This window comes from Lampetra planeri, chromosome 75, assembly GCF_965212315.1.
Source record: "Lampetra planeri chromosome 75, kcLamPlan1.2.h2, whole genome shotgun sequence".
NCBI classification, from domain to species: domain Eukaryota; kingdom Metazoa; phylum Chordata; class Hyperoartia; order Petromyzontiformes; family Petromyzontidae; genus Lampetra; species Lampetra planeri.
The window spans coordinates 874265-892242 of record NC_136180.1 but is presented as its reverse complement, the minus strand read 5'-3'; the positions used below and the strand labels follow the sequence as shown (position 1 = coordinate 892242).

Below are 17978 nucleotides of genomic sequence, written 5' to 3'. Positions count from 1 at the left end.
CTCAGAGCCAAACCAATAAAAAAACAGTGATTGCATTGCTTGAGTGCAAAGGTCCAAGCGGAACATCGGCCAGACCATACCCCAACACCCCTCCAACATTCACCTCCACCCTCCACTATTATCGCTCCCCCACCACCCCTCCCACATCCCTCATCACCCTCCTCACTTACCCCTCACCACCACCCCACGATGTCATAGACGGGCTGTATTTTTATTTGCGGCTTGGCTCTGGATTAATTTTAACCCATATCACCCCTAGGCTGGCCTTAATTTCAGCAGCAGCAGAGCACTAATATTTTTCATATATAGGCCAGAGTGTGACTGCATTACCAGTCTCAAAGCATAGATCACATAATAACCACTTTTTGAGTATCTGTGCGACTCGTTAACCAATCATCAAATCGCCGTCACCCTATTCGCAGTTAATAATTACTTTTATTTTACATACACAATATGATCCACTCCTTTACATTATCAGTAAACTGCATGCATCATCCTAATTGAAATCACGAAGTGAAAGTAACATACATTTTTTTACAAGCTGCAGATAGTTCATTATTATTCACCACTGACTTGAAAATGTTTCTTGTTTGGGATCAGAATAAACTGGACACAATCGACAAAAATCCCAAGTCAGTTTCTCTTATATTCTTGCACATGCTGGCAATATCGTTCAGGGGCCTAATGTCAATGTCGAGGTCTGCTGGCGACGACGAGAGGGCTTCAGGAGAGAGTTCATGTAATTATGCTATTCAGCCTCCTCCATTGAAGAAGCACACACTACAGTGGTTTACTATGTGGGCGATAGTTTGGGTTGCATGGCCACAATCGCACTACTGGGGCTTATCTTACATTTTCCAATCATGACATAGGTGTGCGCATTGATCTGCTGTTGATGTTCTAATGCAGTTTATAATTGTGACACCAGAGTCTTCGAGGAATGTTAAAGACTGGAGGTGTGATGTTTGGGTCTCGAATGAGGTGTTTATTCTGGACATCCACATTGTTACACGGTGTGTATTAGCTTTGCTGTGGATCTCCCAGTGCCTGATTCCATGGGCCACAGTAGGACACGCACAAAATAGGCTCACAGTGATGACATCACCTTGATCTATTTAAGACCGGGACCGGGAAGACTTTAAAATTACGGCAAATCGCCTGATGAAGCTGGCTGTAACCACCGTCACTCAATTTTCAATGTTGTGGGTTTACTCTCCATCACACCGATGTGCTGAAGTAGTAGCTAATTTGCACGTTTTATTCACGTGACAACCCTTACTGATTGGCTGTGTCGAGTGGTAGTGGGTGGACAATACATTTGTATTTACGCAATTTAACCCAAAAATCAGTATTATGAATGGGAAAATACTAAGGTTGTTACTGGACAGAAACTACAAATAGATTGTATGACCTATTGATATTGATTGAAACTGTTTATTTCCCTAAAGTGAGGATTTTAAAGTTGTCAAGGAACAGTATTTATTACAGTATTACATGCAAATGTACATTTCTTCTCAATTTATGAGTTTAATAATGCATCCCTTTTGTTGAATCGTAACATATTTATAACATTGACCGTATGCACATGTAAATACAGCATCACATTCTTGTGTCCCGACGTATGAACCGTTCGACTTACGCAAGGCTCCTCACGAATGGAACCCATTCGTAAGTTAGGGACTCCCCGTAAACAAGCGATTTAATACATTACAGATATTTTTATGATTACTAATTCATGAATTTCAAACAAGGATACACATCCCCCGAATAGCCTTAGAGACTTTTGGGGCAAGTGCTGTTAACGAGCACCTAATGAAAGCACACGCGGTACACAAGGGGGTGGGTGGCTAGCACCACGTCCGGTAGCTTGTGTCTCCCGAGGTGGCGTTGTACTCGTTTTGAGGCTGAGTCGACCTAGGGAAGGCCCAGGACCGGTTCAGATTAATCGTTACAGGTATTGGCTGTGATCAGGAATCAAACCCGGGTGGCCAGGTTCATAGCGCAGCGCACTAACCACTACACTACTGTCCCTACATACACGCACACAGTCCAGAGGCTATCGCTGATGACATTCGAACACCAGTGGTGGACACCTCCCAGTCTTCCACCAAACCCGGTGTTGAACAGCTTTAAAGTATGGTGCATAACAGGCCGCATGGGGGAGGAGAGCCTCCCCTGGCCAGTCTCTTGACAGACGGTAGACAGCAGATTGTCGTTCTTCTTCCTGCCGTGGTGGTTAGGAGATATTAACAAACTCACGTGGTTTACAGGAGGTCGTGGGTTCGATCTCGACACTGACGCCTGCTGTATATTTGGAGTGTGCATGTTCTCAGCGTGGTCAGATGGATTTTTCTCCGAGTCCTCTGTTTCCCCCCCCCCCCCCCACATTCATAAACATGCGCTTAGTTTGGCTGCAATATATTTCCACTTAATAAGCCACTTCGTTGAGTTGTCATTTGTGGCCAGGTCGCTTCTGCAAAAGAGCTATCTATATAGTTCAGTGGGGTCTCATCTGGTCAAATAAAAGTTCAGTTTGGTGGTTAAGGCATTGTCCAACTGCTGCTGTTGTTGTTTATTCTCGTGACTCCCTTCAGTCTGGAAGTTCGTTCTCCCCACTGAATGCCGCGATGGTCACGTACACCGTGACGTCTTCTCCGAGAGGTCGGCGAGGCTGCGTGCAAGGCAGTAGATGCTCCATTTGAAGGCTTGCGTACACGATCTGTCCAAAGACAAAGATCCTCGATATCGCCTATATACAGATTGTAAGGGCAAGTACTCTTTGCAAGCAGCACCTGTGAAGGCCGGGAAGGCACACAAAAGGTGGGTAGCCAACACCACGCCCAATCGCCATTCTCTCTACAATGGCCATGTTTTGATGCACCACACCAGGTACTCATTTGAGACTGAGTCTATCTAAGGGTCAAATAATCGTGTTGGCCGTGAGCTGTAATAGACCTCGGGTCGCTGAATTCCTAGTGTAATGGGTACTGCAAGATTCGACCGTGTCTTTCCAGTGCTCGCTGAGCTGCATTGTCTTCCAGTTGCCACATAACTACATTATAATGTCGCACTCATTACACAAACAAAGTGCTACTCACAAATGAACCACAATAGCTCGGTAATTTCCTTAAGGAGCAGACTCCGGTCATCCTTGCAGTGGATTTTGGCTTACTATCGTATAAAGACGGTAACTGCATCGGACGCTTTCAGATATGCTTCTGCGGCCGTCTGGAATGCTCTTCCTTCCAATATTAGGCAGCCACACAACACGGAGTAATTCGGCCGAAGATGGAATCTTGCTGCTGCTTCACCGTATCTCGAGTGGTGGAGCAGCAGCAGCAGGAGCTGCCAGTTGCTACCTCACTGCTACACCCAGTATAATTCAGATGGGAGTAGCAGTCGGGGTGACCAATTATGCAGCACTCAGTGATTTACTCAAGTCACTCGCTCACTCACTCAGCCAGTCATTCGTACAGCCAGGCACTTAACAATTTCCCCATTAACTAATTCACTTTTGTACTTAATCACGCTGCATTTATTCATTCACCCAGTCACTTATTAGCTCATTCACCCACTTATTCACCCATACAATTCAGAGTAAAGCAGTAGTCTGGTTGATTCATGATCCAGCATTCGCTGATTTACTTCAATCACTCCCTCACTCAACCAGCTAGCCAGTCATTCGCACTGCCAGTCACTGAGTCAGCCATTTACTCATTCGCTCAGCCACTCACACACTGACTCACCCATTCATTCACCCAGTCACTCACTCACCCACACTTATTCACCCAGTCAGCCGTTCATTTACCCGCCTCACTCATTAACAATTTAGAGTAAAGCAGCTTCTAGGTTTATTGATCATCCAGCGCTCACTGATGTATTCCAATCACTCGCTCACTCATCTCCTTATCACTTTTCCCAGCTACGAACATGGTCATAGTTGCCTCTAAGACTCACTTTGTTGATCCCCCCCCCACCTATAGTCTACCAGATACTGACTGTCTCACCCAATGTTCACCACACTGTAGGTCACTACAACTCACTCACTTACCCTCCCACTCACTCACCCAACCACTTACACACTCACTCATCTATTCATCCACCCACTCACTCACCCACTCACTGACCCACTCATTCACATAGGGCAGCAGAGGGCAGCACAGCAAACTACACGGTTCCAATGTGATGCAGGATGCTGCCGCGGTGCAGAGTTGACTCCATGGGCAGTGTTGAGTGTATGGGAATCGTTGAGTCTATGGGCAGTGTTACGTCTATGTGCAGTATTGAGTTTATGCATTTATGGCTGTTGAACGTCTTTCACACAGTACATAGCCAACCGTGCTTATCGGAGGTGCTAGGGAAGGACAACAAACTAAATACAAAAAGCAGTTCTCAAGAAATTAGTTTTCGCGACCAATATTACCCATAATAAAACATTTGTGGGTTAGATCGATTAAATATAAATGTCATTAAAACCGCCACGACCTGACAGCCAAATATTAAGAATTGTCATGTCAACAAAACGTGCCAATTAGTTACTACCTCAGCACACCGGTGTGTTGGAAAGTCAAGCCACAACATTTACAATTCAAGTACCGTGATGTTTCGCTGGTGATAACATCAACAACCAGCTTCATCAGGTGATAGCCAGAATTTTGCAGAAGAAGAAAAATAGAGTCTTCAAAAGAATGAGATCGATAGATTTCACGCACCTCACTCGTCTCCATTTCATCCAAGGGACGAGTCTCTCCACCAGGGTGCTGCATCTCTCCCGAGTCTCCCTTCCTTCTACCACCACTACCACCACTATCATCAATACCATCACCACCACCACTATAATCAATACCATCACCACCACGGCTGAAATTACTTCTCATTTTCCTCCAACAACACCAATTTCTGCTGTGGTAGCGGTGGTGGCACCGGTAGAGAAGCACCATCAGCACCAGAAGGAAGATCAGAGCCCATGTCGTTATGGCGATAGACGCTGTGACGCGCGAAGGCGAACCCGTTGATGGCACCGTCGATGGCACCGTCGATGGCACCGGCGATGGCACCGGCGATGTCATTGCACGCGTCGTAGCAGCGGTACTTGTTGCAGAGAAAGGGACACCGTGATTGGTGGTGGCTAGGAGATGTTAAATATACCGCCTGGTATAAAGGGGGTCGTGGGTTCGATCTCGACTGACGCCTGCTGTATATTTGGAGTTTGTGTGTCTCTCTCCCTGTGGTCGCGTGGATTTTTTTCTGGGTCCTTCGGATTTTTCCCTCTACATTTAGAATCAACATAAACGCATTTAGAGTATTTGGCGGCTATACATTTCCACGTGATGAGCCACTTTGTTGAGCTATCATTTGTAGCCAAATCGCTTCTGAAAAAAGAGCTATATAGCTCAGTGGGCCTTCACCTCTTCACCTTGTGCCGTCAGGTCGAAATCGACCTCTGGTGCCATCCACGACCAGACTCCCCCATCAAAACCTGTCTGTCACTGCCTCTCGTAGCTTGGTTAGTGTAAGGCCAGTGGTGTTCTTGATGTCGTCCATCCATCTCTGAGGTCGACCTCTGACCCTGCTACCTTCTCCATTCCCAAGCACGACTGATTCCTCTAGTCCAGAGGTCCTCATAACGTGTCCAAAGTAAATCAATTTATGCTTCATGAAAAAGGCCTCGAGTGGAAGAGCGGGACCGATCTCTCTCAGGATGGATATATGTGTGATATTTTGGCAGTCTTTAGTTTATGTAGCATTCTTCTCCAGCACCACATCTCAAATGCGCTGATCCTCTTTCGCTCGCTTAAACTCACATCCATATGTGGCAACAGGAAATATCAGAGCTTTGACAAGCCTCTTCTTGGTGCTTATGGTAATGCCCTTGTCTCTCCATATCTTATTGAGCTGTGACATGGCTATTCTACTGAGAACTCACCGCCTACTGATCTCGTGGCTAAATTCTCAGTCTTTAGCAGTCAAGGAGCACAGGAATACAAAGTTCTTTGCCACTTTTATTGATGCATTTTCCAGACTAAATGAGTTTACTTGTTCTATCGCCATAATCTTTGTCTTTTGGAGATTGAGGCACAGCTCAGCCTCCTCACTAGCTTCTTTAATATTTACCAAGGGTCATAATTTTAGCTTTGCTATATGATGGTAGGGTGGTATCATCAGCATCTCTTTAGTTGTTTATTCTTCTGTCTCTAATCGTCACACCTGCTTCAATGGAATCCAGGCCTGTCTCTCACATAATACGCTCATTGTAAAAATTGAATAGGTAAGGAGACAGTATACAGCTCTGTCTTACTCCTTTCCCAATGTCAAATTCTTGCGTCTCCCCATACTCTAATCTAACTGTTGCTCTTTGGTTGGCATATATATTACGTAACACAGTGGGCCTTTGTATTATTTAGTTTAGATTAAAATTTCTCCAACTGACGTTGAAGGGAGTAATGCATAAGCCCTTTCTGCCTGTCTGTAACACGACGACCCTTGTAAATATTATCCTACATGAACGAAGCTTCAGCAAAATTACATGTTGCTATTAGGGGCTTACCGAATTGTGTAAAAAAATGTATAAAAGTGGTGTATTAACGTTTCAGATACACGCCAGAGCAAAAAAGTGTTAATTGCAAAATTGCAAGTAGTGTTTTGTCCTGGAAGATACCAGTACAGGATCCGTACTGCTGATTAAACACTTTCAAGGACAAATGTGCATCGGTAAGCTTTAAACAATCTACCCATTTGCGTGTGCACGATATTACTTTGATTCAACGCGTCGTAGACTTTCGCGACCAATATAATATTTTTATTCTTGGTTCTTTTTGGTAAAGTCACCTAGAAGGGAAATAATAAAATAATAAAAATAAACATAATAAAATGAAAATTCTCACAATGGTGGGAATTTTTATTTTAAAAGCTTTAAATCGAAATTCAATATTATATTATTAAGCTGTTGTGGGCTAGATCGCGCAAACTTTTCATAAACAAAGGTGGGAGGGAGGAGAGGGAGGGCGTTTCGGAGAGGCCCCACAAAGGAGCAGCAGCAGCATCTGAAAGCGCCGTGCGATGTGGTTTGACCTCCTCCCGCACCTCCGATTAGCACGGTTGGAAATGTACGGTGCGAAAGAAGTTCCACATACGTGCATGCATACGACTGCCTTCGTTCGATGGCGATGTCATCATCCCCGCCTCTCTACAAGGGCAAATGGGGAGCAGATGCAAGGCAAAGAACCACCGTGTGCATAAACCATTTGACCCCTCCTGCACCCCCGCCCCCGCCAGCAAGCTATTCACCTCACTGATCCAGATGGCCACTTCCCATCCGTAAGTGTGGCAGAAACGCATTGCGGTAGGCTCCAGCTACAGATGCCCGAAGTGGGTAAAAGGGAATCGCTCGCTTTGTTACCCATCTGAGAGTCACTGCTCCCGTGTCACTGCAGCTTTCTCATCTTGCCCACCTCTGGCGGCCGTCCCAGATCTGAGTCTTGCTTTGCCCTCGGGTCCTCGTGAAGTTTTTCGTGAAGATTTTTCGTCGTGTTTTGCGTTTTGCTTTATTCCTTCCTAATAATTGCGAGGAGTTTCAGAGCGTGAGTCTTTGCACTGTTGTTTTACAGATTCCAGAAGAAACTGTATCCTAGTTTGTTAGTTGCTAATTTTTAAAGAGTTGCGAATCAGTTGATGTTGAAGATTTGTTTATATATATATATAATAGCATGGGCACTGTTGAGGACATATTGTTGCGATAACTTAGCGGCGGTCTGTATCAAACTCCAGGCTACAGTATGCTCTGAGATTTGGCAGAGTGTTTCATCAAGAGTTAATAAGTCCGCAGTCAATGGTATTTCTGTATTTGGCCATGATTTGATCTCCAGGCACGTGAATATTGTGGCGCTGGAACCACGTGCCACCTATTCTGAGCCCATATCATGCAGAGAAATTAACGAACCTTCCTGAGTTGTCGGGGATATGAAAACTAAACTATTTTTTTTAAATCAGGTCAGGCCCCACTTGGCTATGTAGCTATTTTTTCAGAAGTGACTTGGCCATAAAGATAGCTCAACAAAGGGGCTCATCGCGTGCAAACGTATATAAGCAGCTAGATTATTTAAACTCGTGATGTTGATTTATATGTTGAGGATTAGGAGAAAAATGTAGGCAACTACGGAGAGTGAGAGAGAAGCAAATTCCAAATATACAGCAGCAGGTGTCAGAGTCAGGATTGAACCTCCGACCTCCTGTATACCAGGCGACGAAGATAACATCTCACCACCGTGAAAAACATAGCATATAAGTTGAAAGTGCTACTCGTTTAGCCAACCCTTTCAAGGATGATGGCTGAGTTCATCCTCCCAACCAAGAATTTCAACTTGGGACCTTCTAATTGTGAGCTGCTCACTCTGGGTACCAAGCCGCCCGAGCGAATTTGAGATTTTGCAGTGCAATTGAGTTCACGTTGGGAGAGAAAAATGCAATGGTTATGATAAAGAGTAATAGTGTGATGCGTTGTTGTGATTCAAAGGTTCGCGATTTTCATTCAGGAATAAATGTTATTTACATTTGGGGAATATAGCGGACTCTAGTATCTCCAGGGAAAAGTGAGCTGAATACATAGATCACACACATGCAGATAAACAATCGATTCTTGCACACACAAATAATCTTAATGTTTCGTAATGTTAAGATATATTAATCGATGCATCATAAAAATAGTTGGACACTTAAACCACAGCGTGTGTAGTTTTATTACAGTGAGTTTCATTATAGCTCAAGCTTTGAGGCATTACCTTTAGAGGTTACCGTCAAGTTGTAAACCATGCCATGATGATGATCAGCTCTGCTTATTTCCAGAAAACAGCGGTACATTCCACTCGCGTTCGCTGGGACTGAAATCAGAGTGATGGAGCCATTTCCACTGCTCAGGTTCCCAGAGAAAACCACGTAGCAGAAAAGTGGGTTGCAAGGTGTGACAGATTCATTTCTACGAAATAATATCTGTGGAACAATATTTATTACACGTTTAGCAATGTTATTAATTGATGCACGTTAGTGTTTGTTTATTCGTACCAGTAGGCTGGCATCACACTCTCCCAAAAACTATGCGGAAGAGCTCTATTGGCCATCTGCTGTTAAATTCAGATTGAGCCATTCACAACGTCTGTTGGGAAGTAACGTTGAATTGTGTAAAAAACGTATTTCATCCCTAGATTTTATTAAGAATTGGGGTTAAAATCGACAACTTAATATTTTTAGATTTTTACAAGTAAAACATTGAAGCAACTAAATCAGTTGCCACACTTATTATTTTTAACACTTCTAAAACATCGGTAGAATTTGAACGTATATTATTTTACATTGTGCACCTCGCAGCAATAAAAATCCCCTTGCGTTAACAGAAGGATTTTGACTGACACCCAAAACCGGGGACCTGGTAGCCAATTGCAGAACTCTAAGCACTGGGGGATGTTTGATCTCAATTCACCTTGTCCACCAAGAACCCCTAGCAGCCCGCATTTTGCACAAGCTGGAGACAATGAAGAAGCTATTCGGGCAGTCCAGCAAACAGCGATTTGCAATCGTGATTCCTAGATGTTAGAGTAGCACGTGACACACAATCTCGACATCGCTCTGATTTCAAAGGGGCATATTGGGCTACATTTCTGAAATGGTAGAAAGCTGAGCTAACTACAAATGAGAATCACTCCTCTAAACTAGCATTGATATTAATGGCGATGCCAAATCTTCGCGCAAATTATGAATGTAACCAACAACATTAAGAGAATTAAAACACTTATTTAGACAAAATAAATCCGATGCGCCATGGAGATCTTTTTCACACATGTCCATTCGTTATAACAACAAATACAGCTGCGGCTGATTTGACAACTCATTCATTTTTTGTGTGTTTTAGTTTTTGTCTTTCCTCCGCACTTACAATTAGCGTGGTTGGCATTGTACGGTGCCAACGAAGTTCAACACATATGCATACATACTACACTATACTATACACTACAATACAGATAACTGCCCCCATCACCCCCCTCCCCCACCATCCCTGGGCCGGGGAGCGCTGGCAAGCAGGGGGCAGTTGATCTTTAGTGCTGCTAGAAGTAACTCTGTCTCGATATCATTGAGCCCAACGGAAGTTGGAGGTCAACCCATCTTGATGTCCGTACCACCAGCTGCTGCCAAAGAGCCACAGAGTTCGTGTTAAGATTGCTAACGGACCCCCATTCCTGAATGGGGTCTCTGGACAGCTTAGACAAGTGGTTCTTCACCTGGGGTGCATGCACCCCATAGGGGTGCGAGATGCCATTTCTAGGGGTGTGAGACATGGCCAGACAAATTAGGCACGGGCACGTAATTACAACTACTTTGTTTCATCAAACCTATGTATTTATGAACATGAAACATGTTTAACGATTGAGAAGCAGAGGTGCAGTAAAGGTTAAGAAGCACGGGCTTAGACTAACGAGAGAGATCTCGTAATGTATTTCTTAACATTATTTTAAATACGGCACATTCTGCACGAGTGATATTCACGCTGTGTGTAGCAATGCAGACGGATATTGCATTGGGCTGATAATCCCTAAAGTTGGTAACACCACGTGTAATGAGGGATATTTCAATACTCACCGTTGAGTCAGACTGTCCATATCTCCATCGCAAGCTTTTTATTGCGGACGATGTTGAACAGTTAAGGAGCACATCTTCGCCTTCAACCGCCGCCATGTGCTGAATGGGGCTATTTGCTACATCAAGAAAAATGTGCAAAACGAATGCATTGAACTTTAATGGCTGGATATAAGCAGCCTGGAAGCATCAACAAACCATGCCATTTCCACACATACACAGATACCTTTTCAAAATCCCATATCTGAGAAATGAATACAGTATAACCGTCCGTATGCGCAAGCTTATGGAAATTGCTAGTTTCGCATATTCGCGAGTTACTAAATGCATATGAATTACATATTCGTGAACCTGCCCAACTTCAGTGTTCGAAAGTTCTATGAAAGTTCCGACAGACCGCAGAGTTTTACTACATTTGAAACGGTCCGCTGTGTCCTGAACTCGCTATTGTGCATTTTTTACTTTATACGTACTTACACTTGACTCGGTTATACATTTTATGAATCATTGTCAAATCATAATAATCATCGTCAAAGGTAATAAAAAAAACATGCAGTTTATTATTTATTTTAGCCATTGTTATTAAACTTATTTCCAATTTCTCACCCAATGTTCACTCATAACAGGAACATTCCCCCCATTTTCCCCCAAAAGGAAACCAAGGTTTCTGGATTCGGAAAATTCTGAATTGCGAAAAATTTTCAAGAACGTAACGCTCGCGGATCGAGAGAGGGTTTACTGTTGAACATTACTCTGGGTGGCAGAGTGGATGAGGAAGTGCTGCCCCCTATTGTGAGGGTGAGATGTTCTTTCAAGGGGGATTTTAGCGGTAGCTGTGAGGTTACGTATCTCGTGATATTATGCTGATAACACATTTGGGGGAAACGATTGAAGACATAAAAGTGTCACGCGCGGTTGAGGAGGCCGTCACTGCCAATGCCGTTGATGCCACTGTCAGTCCCAGTGTTCGCCGAGCATTCATTAGACACAGTGCACTTGCCACAAATGAACCACAATACCTTGCTGATCTCGTCAAAAAGCATAAACCATCACGCAAACTCCGATCATCCTCGCAGTGGCAGCTTTTGGCTCTCCATCGAACAAAGATGTACATCACATCATGCACTTTCAGATGTGCTTCTGGGGCCGTCTGGAATGTGCTTCTGGGGCCGTCTGGAATGCTCTTCCTTCCGATATTGGGAAGTCACTGGAGGTGTGCACTTTTACATGATATAGATTGACAACTAAATTCTTTAGAACACATTTTTGCATTTCGTTTGTTGTTCTTCCCCCTCACCTCCGATTAGCACAGTTCACTACGTACGGTGCAAAAGAGGCTCAACATACATACACACGTACATACAACCACTGCACCACCACTCTTAACTCGGCTTATTTTAATCACAAACGTATTGATATAAATAAAGCTGTATCATTAATCTACAGTAGAAACGAATGATGCTATGACTGAACGGAACTTATTAGGTGTGTGTAGCCTATTTCTAACTCACAACCCATGCCCCACATCAAAATGCGCGTGGTTGCTATGAGTGACACGGCCGACACAACTCCTGCCTGTTACACAAAGTAATGGAGCCGCTATGCAAGCCTTGTGGTCTCACCGCGGACGACAGGGCCTGAGATGTGTTTTTAGATATGATTTTACCAGTTAAGGTCCACCACGGAAAAAGAGATACATGCAAATTTCAAATATACAGCAGGCGTCAGGGTCTGAATCGACCCGACGACCTCCTGCATACCAGGCGATGGAGTTAACATATCCTAGTCACCGTGATGATGATAAGGGAGAGAGAGACACAGGCTCCAAATATACAGCAGGCATCAGGGTCGGGATCGAACCCACGACTTCCTGCATACCAGGGAGGTAGTTAACATATCTTTGGAGTTTGGGGGTGGGGGCGCTGATTGCATGGTTCGCCTCGGGCGCCAGTTGCTGGCAGCTAGTCTAGGGCCGGCCCTGAGAGAGAGACATGCAAACTCCAATTATATAGCAGCCATCAGTGTCGGGATCGAACCCACGACAATCCTGCATACCAGGCATGGTAGTTGACATCTCCTAATCATCGTGATGATGATCAGAGAGACACGCAAACTCTAAATATACAGCATGCGTCAGGATCGAAAAAGAATCCACGACCTCCTGTATACCAGGCGAGGCAATTAACATCTCCTAGCCACCATGTTATGGGTGCGACCAGTGCCGGATTAACCTCGTGCGGGGCCTGTAGCATATGTTATAAAGGGGCCCTAAATAAAAAAAAACATAAATATTGAAACACATTTTTTACTTGCATAGTAAAGTAATTGTATTTGCTATACAGCCATATATTACAACAAATCGCTAACCTTAAACACGCAGTTGTTCATAAAAGTTGAGGGCAGTGCAGTACTATAGTAATAGAGCAAGTGCAGAATCACTGAACCGGAATTGAAAGCTTTAAAGTATTTAGCGCGGGCCCTTGAAAGTGAGGGGCCCGTAGCTACTACATATGTAGTAGCTACTTTTGCTACTAGGATAATCCGGCACTGGGCGCGACCATTACTATCGCATTGGAGAGCACGCACGCGCGCTGAATTCTGTTGTTCACGAACGTTCCACTCCATCTTTCTTACCTGAGTTAGTCACGTGCACCGCCACCGCCATTACCATTACGAGGAAGGCAGACTCGCGGTGGTTCATGGTTGGGAGCTCCTAGGGCGGGTTACAAGAGACAGGGATGAGGACAGGGCAAGCACAACACACAGGGTCCTGTTGTGACCAGTTATATGCACTTTACACTACAATACACTACTATACACTACACGACTATCCACTACACTTTACACTACATATTGCACTACTATACTCTGCACTAATTTACACAACACACTACACTATTATACACTACGCGATTATACACTCCACTACAACACTGTACTACATTTAGAACGAACGATTTTTTCTTGTTATCTGCATTTTTTCTCATTATTTACGCATTAACTTGATAAGTAGTGGGGTTTTATTTTCGTCTTTTTCTACGGAACTGGATAATAGATGTGCAGCGTTGTGGGATGCAATTGCATGAATTACGCTATTTGAAATGAAATAATAATGATTATTAATAAATACATACACATAAGCATAGCATTAAACAGTTGGTGCTTGCGTTGCATTGTGTTCTTGTCTCCAGGGACTGGTGCAGAAGAACGACATTGCTCTGCACGACCGCTGCCCGCGTGTCTGTTCCTCTAGCGCAGTGGTTCTCAGAGGTGCGGTCCCCTAACCCAGGAGTGGCTGTGATGTGTAGCCCGGTGTGAGCTCACCTGGCCATCACAAATGATAGCAGTTCAACCTAAGTTACTTGTCATGTGGACATTTATAGAAGCCAAATAATCTACATGGCATGTTGATTCTAAATTTGGAAGGAAAAACCGGGGGACCCCAGAGACAGGAAGAGAGGAATAGAAAGATGCAAACTCTAAATATATGTAGTGACATATAATGGGTCACTTTGGCACCGAGCGCCAGTTACTGATAGAGAGGGGAACTGGGAGTGAAGTAGCCTTCTCTGCCAGCAGGGTATGCAATGTCATGGAAAGGGTCCCAAATGGGCATAGTTATGGTGACTGGCAAAGAGGGGCATCTGACGACGTAGCAGCCCCATTGGCTGGCAAGGGCACGTGATAGGCCAGGGTAAGGGAAGTGGGCCAAAGGTGACAGAAGGGACACGTGGTGTATGGCCCAGAACCTTCTGGTAGGTTCCAGAAGGGGGCGTGGCCAGGCCACGTTGGGGGGTATAAAAGAGAGGTTCCGAGGCTGCACCGGGGCTGTCTGCTGGAATGGTACTCGCCGTGCTACGTCTTCCCCTGGGTCTTCGGTCTTCGTGCTCGGCATCGTGGGTCAGGCAGTGTGCCGACTGACCGGACCCGTTTATATAGTTATCCTGTGGCAGTTACCGGTTATGTAGTTACCCGTGGTGGTTATCGGTTATGTAGTTATCCCGTTGTGGTTGTAGAATAAAAGTATTGCCTCCTGAGTTAGTGTGTCTATCAGTGAACCCACTACATATACAACGGGAATCGTTAGTCAGGATCCAACCCACGACCTCCTGCAAACCAGGCAAGGGGGATAAATACTCGTCACTGCGGCGCCCCACGTTCACTGCACGTCAGCAAAAAGCCTCGCTTTGAAAAACACTTTCAATGGAAGTGTAGCTGGGTATGAGCTCGCCTGTGATTAATCACACGTATAAGTGTGCACTCTGATCATAGCTACGGGTAGGCAGGTGCTTTTTATTATTAAGTAAGTGAATGCCAACGGTGATCAGCGATTGGACCACGAGCCCCCCACGTCCAAAGCAGAGTTCGAGCTACGTCCCCAATTTAGATTTGCGTGGACTTTGTGCTGGTGAACTGCACATGTGACATTAGCTCAGGCCTGGATGAATGTTCTTGTAGGCCCTAGGAACTTCTGTTTCATAGGCTTTCAGTGATAACTTTCTACATTTGGTACTGCCCATGTTAATACCGCCACTGTCACGTCACTCCATTTGCTTCACGCGTAGTTTACCCAGCCGCAGCTGGACAAGATGTCGTTACTGCTGACAGATTAATTATTTAGTCTGTGCCCTCATTCGATGTGTGTCTGATCCACTATTGCAGATAGGCAATATCCCTTCTGAAGACGACTTTTGAAAAAAGTGTTGCCGTTTCACAAACAACCACCGCCACTGGTGGCTCAGCTGTTGTGGAGTTGCCTCCACAACGCAGAGTACATCGAATCATTGTCTCAGAACTGTATTCGTTGCATTGTTGTTGTTATTGTTTCTGCTGTCTATTTAGTCTACCTGTCCTCCCTAGCAAGGATTTACGAACACGGGACGAGAGGGGACAGCAGGGCAGACGGGCTACAGATACAAACACAGGTTCAGAATCACAATCTTAATTTACACTGCAGGAGGAAATCCGATTAGCCTTAAAGCTCTTTTTGTCAGAGATGTCCATAATGAACATGTTTAGACACTTTTGTTTCAGACGTGAATAATAATTTAACACTATATTTAGTAATAATAAAAAAACGAAGTGCGGTAAATTACCCTAATAAAACTACCTGAACCCAAATATCTAAATGCCCCCCGTAAGAAATATATCATTATAGTTGTGAAAAAACACAGCTATAAGGATGTTCCAGTAATATGAATCCTGTTATATTGCTGGTATTTAGAGAGAGAAGTGAATGTGTTTTGTCACGAGGGGTGGGGAGGCTGAGTGGTCAGCAGACATTTTTGGCGCCACGGTGGTGAGATGTTAACTACCTCGCCTGGTATGCAGTAGATTGTGGGCTTAATCCCGACCCTAACGCCTGCCATATATTTGTAGTGTGCACTCGTAGCGAGTAACGCCTATGAAGGAGATGGGTGGACAACACCGCACTCATTACACACACAAAGTGCTTGCCACAAATGAACCAAAATACCTCGCTGATCTCGTCAACAAGCATAAAACATCAAACGAACTCAATTCAACCTCGCAGTAGCGGACTTTGGATAGCAATCGAACAAAGATGATCACCGCATCGCACGCTTTCAGATGCTATTTAAACTACACGACACTATATACTACACCAATATACACGACATACACTAAACTATAAACTACACTTTTGGCTAGCCATCGAATAGAGAAAGGTCACCGCATCGCGCGACTGCAGCCGTCTGGAAAGCTCTTCCTTCCGATATTCGGAAGCCACTGGAGCTATGCACTTTAAATCAAATAGATTGACAACTCATTGCTTTAGAACTGCTTTCGTCTTTAGTTTGTTGTCCTTCCCCTGCACCACCGATGAGCACGGCTGGCTACGTACGGTGCCAAAGAAGTTCAACACACGTACATAAAACATACATACAACATACACACAACATACACACAATATACATACGGACGCGCAGCGCTCGTTTTGTCTGCGCTGGCGTCTTGCTCCAAGCTGCAGCTCCTTCCCAATAGCCGCTGTTAGCAACGGCGTGCGGTCGAGCCAGATGCGTCACTCGGTCAGTGAGAAATTCCATTTCCTCTCGGGGAAAAATCTCCGTGTTGTTATTTACCACAGCCAAGAGCAGGGCTATGTGTGAGCGAGTGTGCGTGTGTTTCGGGGTGAGCGATAGTGTAGTAGTTAGCGTGCTCTGCTCCAAACCCAACGACCACAGTTTGATTTCCGCTCACGGCCACCACCAAGTGATGATTTTTGAACCGGTCCTGGGCCTCCCCTAAATCTATTAAGCCTTAAATGAAATTCTGGTGTGATGTGTAAACATCGCCACGAGGGAAACAAAGGCGGCCTTCATTAAGTAGCCATGTAAATAGTTTGGTTTAGTTTGAGCAATGGTTGTGAGCGCAGTGGCTGTCAGAGCTGCACTCTCACCTGGTGAACTAAACCCAGAAGCCACAAGCCACGCGCGCGGGGCGAACCCAGGACATGGCCGTGCCCGGTCATGCGTGCACGGAGATGTGTTTGGAGCCACATTTATATCCTGATAACATTATAATAATAGACAAATGTTCTCATTCAAAATATGAGACTATGCTCATATGTAATAGCAAATGCACTCGCTCGTTGTCTCTTAACTTATACACGGGCAGTCCTCCACTTACGAATGGGTTCCGTTCCTGAGAGCCGTTCGTAACACAATGTACTGCATTTAAGTGCACATATGGTCCGTGTTCTACAATGAGTAACGGTTCAACAACAAAAAAGGGAAGCATTGCAAAACTCATAAATAAAAATAAACATTGTACATTTCCACGTAATAAGTAACATGGGACATAATAATAAAAAAATATATCACTTTTGATTAACACGGTTCGCTACATATGGTGAGTGAGAAGCTGGTTTGCTTGTCGGAAGGGACATACGGAGTGCCCACAATTGACGCACACACACAGACACACACAGACACGCACACAACACACACAGACACACACACGTACACACACACAGACAGACACACAGACACATGCACACAGACACACACACAGACACACACACACACAGACACGCACACAGACTCGCACACAGACACGCACACAGACACACACACAGACACACACAGAACGACAACGATCTCCCGTGTAGGTGGGTGGCCATCACCACACCTGTCCGCCTTTGGCTCCCCAGTGGCGATGTTTACACACCGCAGAATGTACACATTTGAGGCTGAGTCGACCTAGAGGATGCCCAGGGACCCATTCAGATGATTGTCATAGGTGTTGGTCGTGACCGGGAATGTTGTGAGATTACTTTCCAATACAATGGTGTATTGAAGCAGTAATGCGCTTACATTGTTTGTTCACATGACAAT

General features: G+C 44.8%; 1 long non-coding RNA gene across 1 annotated transcript; it reads right to left on the bottom strand.

Annotated features, from left to right (window-relative positions):
* Positions 1-1390: 1390 nt before the first annotated feature.
* On the bottom strand, positions 1391-16783 carry LOC144737911 (uncharacterized). Its single transcript, XR_013589108.1, has 5 exons — positions 16562-16783; positions 13258-13336; positions 10627-10742; positions 4713-8985; positions 1391-2719 (listed from the first exon to the last, which is right to left on the bottom strand). It is a non-coding gene; the product is annotated as an uncharacterized LOC144737911 (long non-coding RNA).
* Between the last annotated feature and the right edge of the window lie 1195 nt (positions 16784-17978).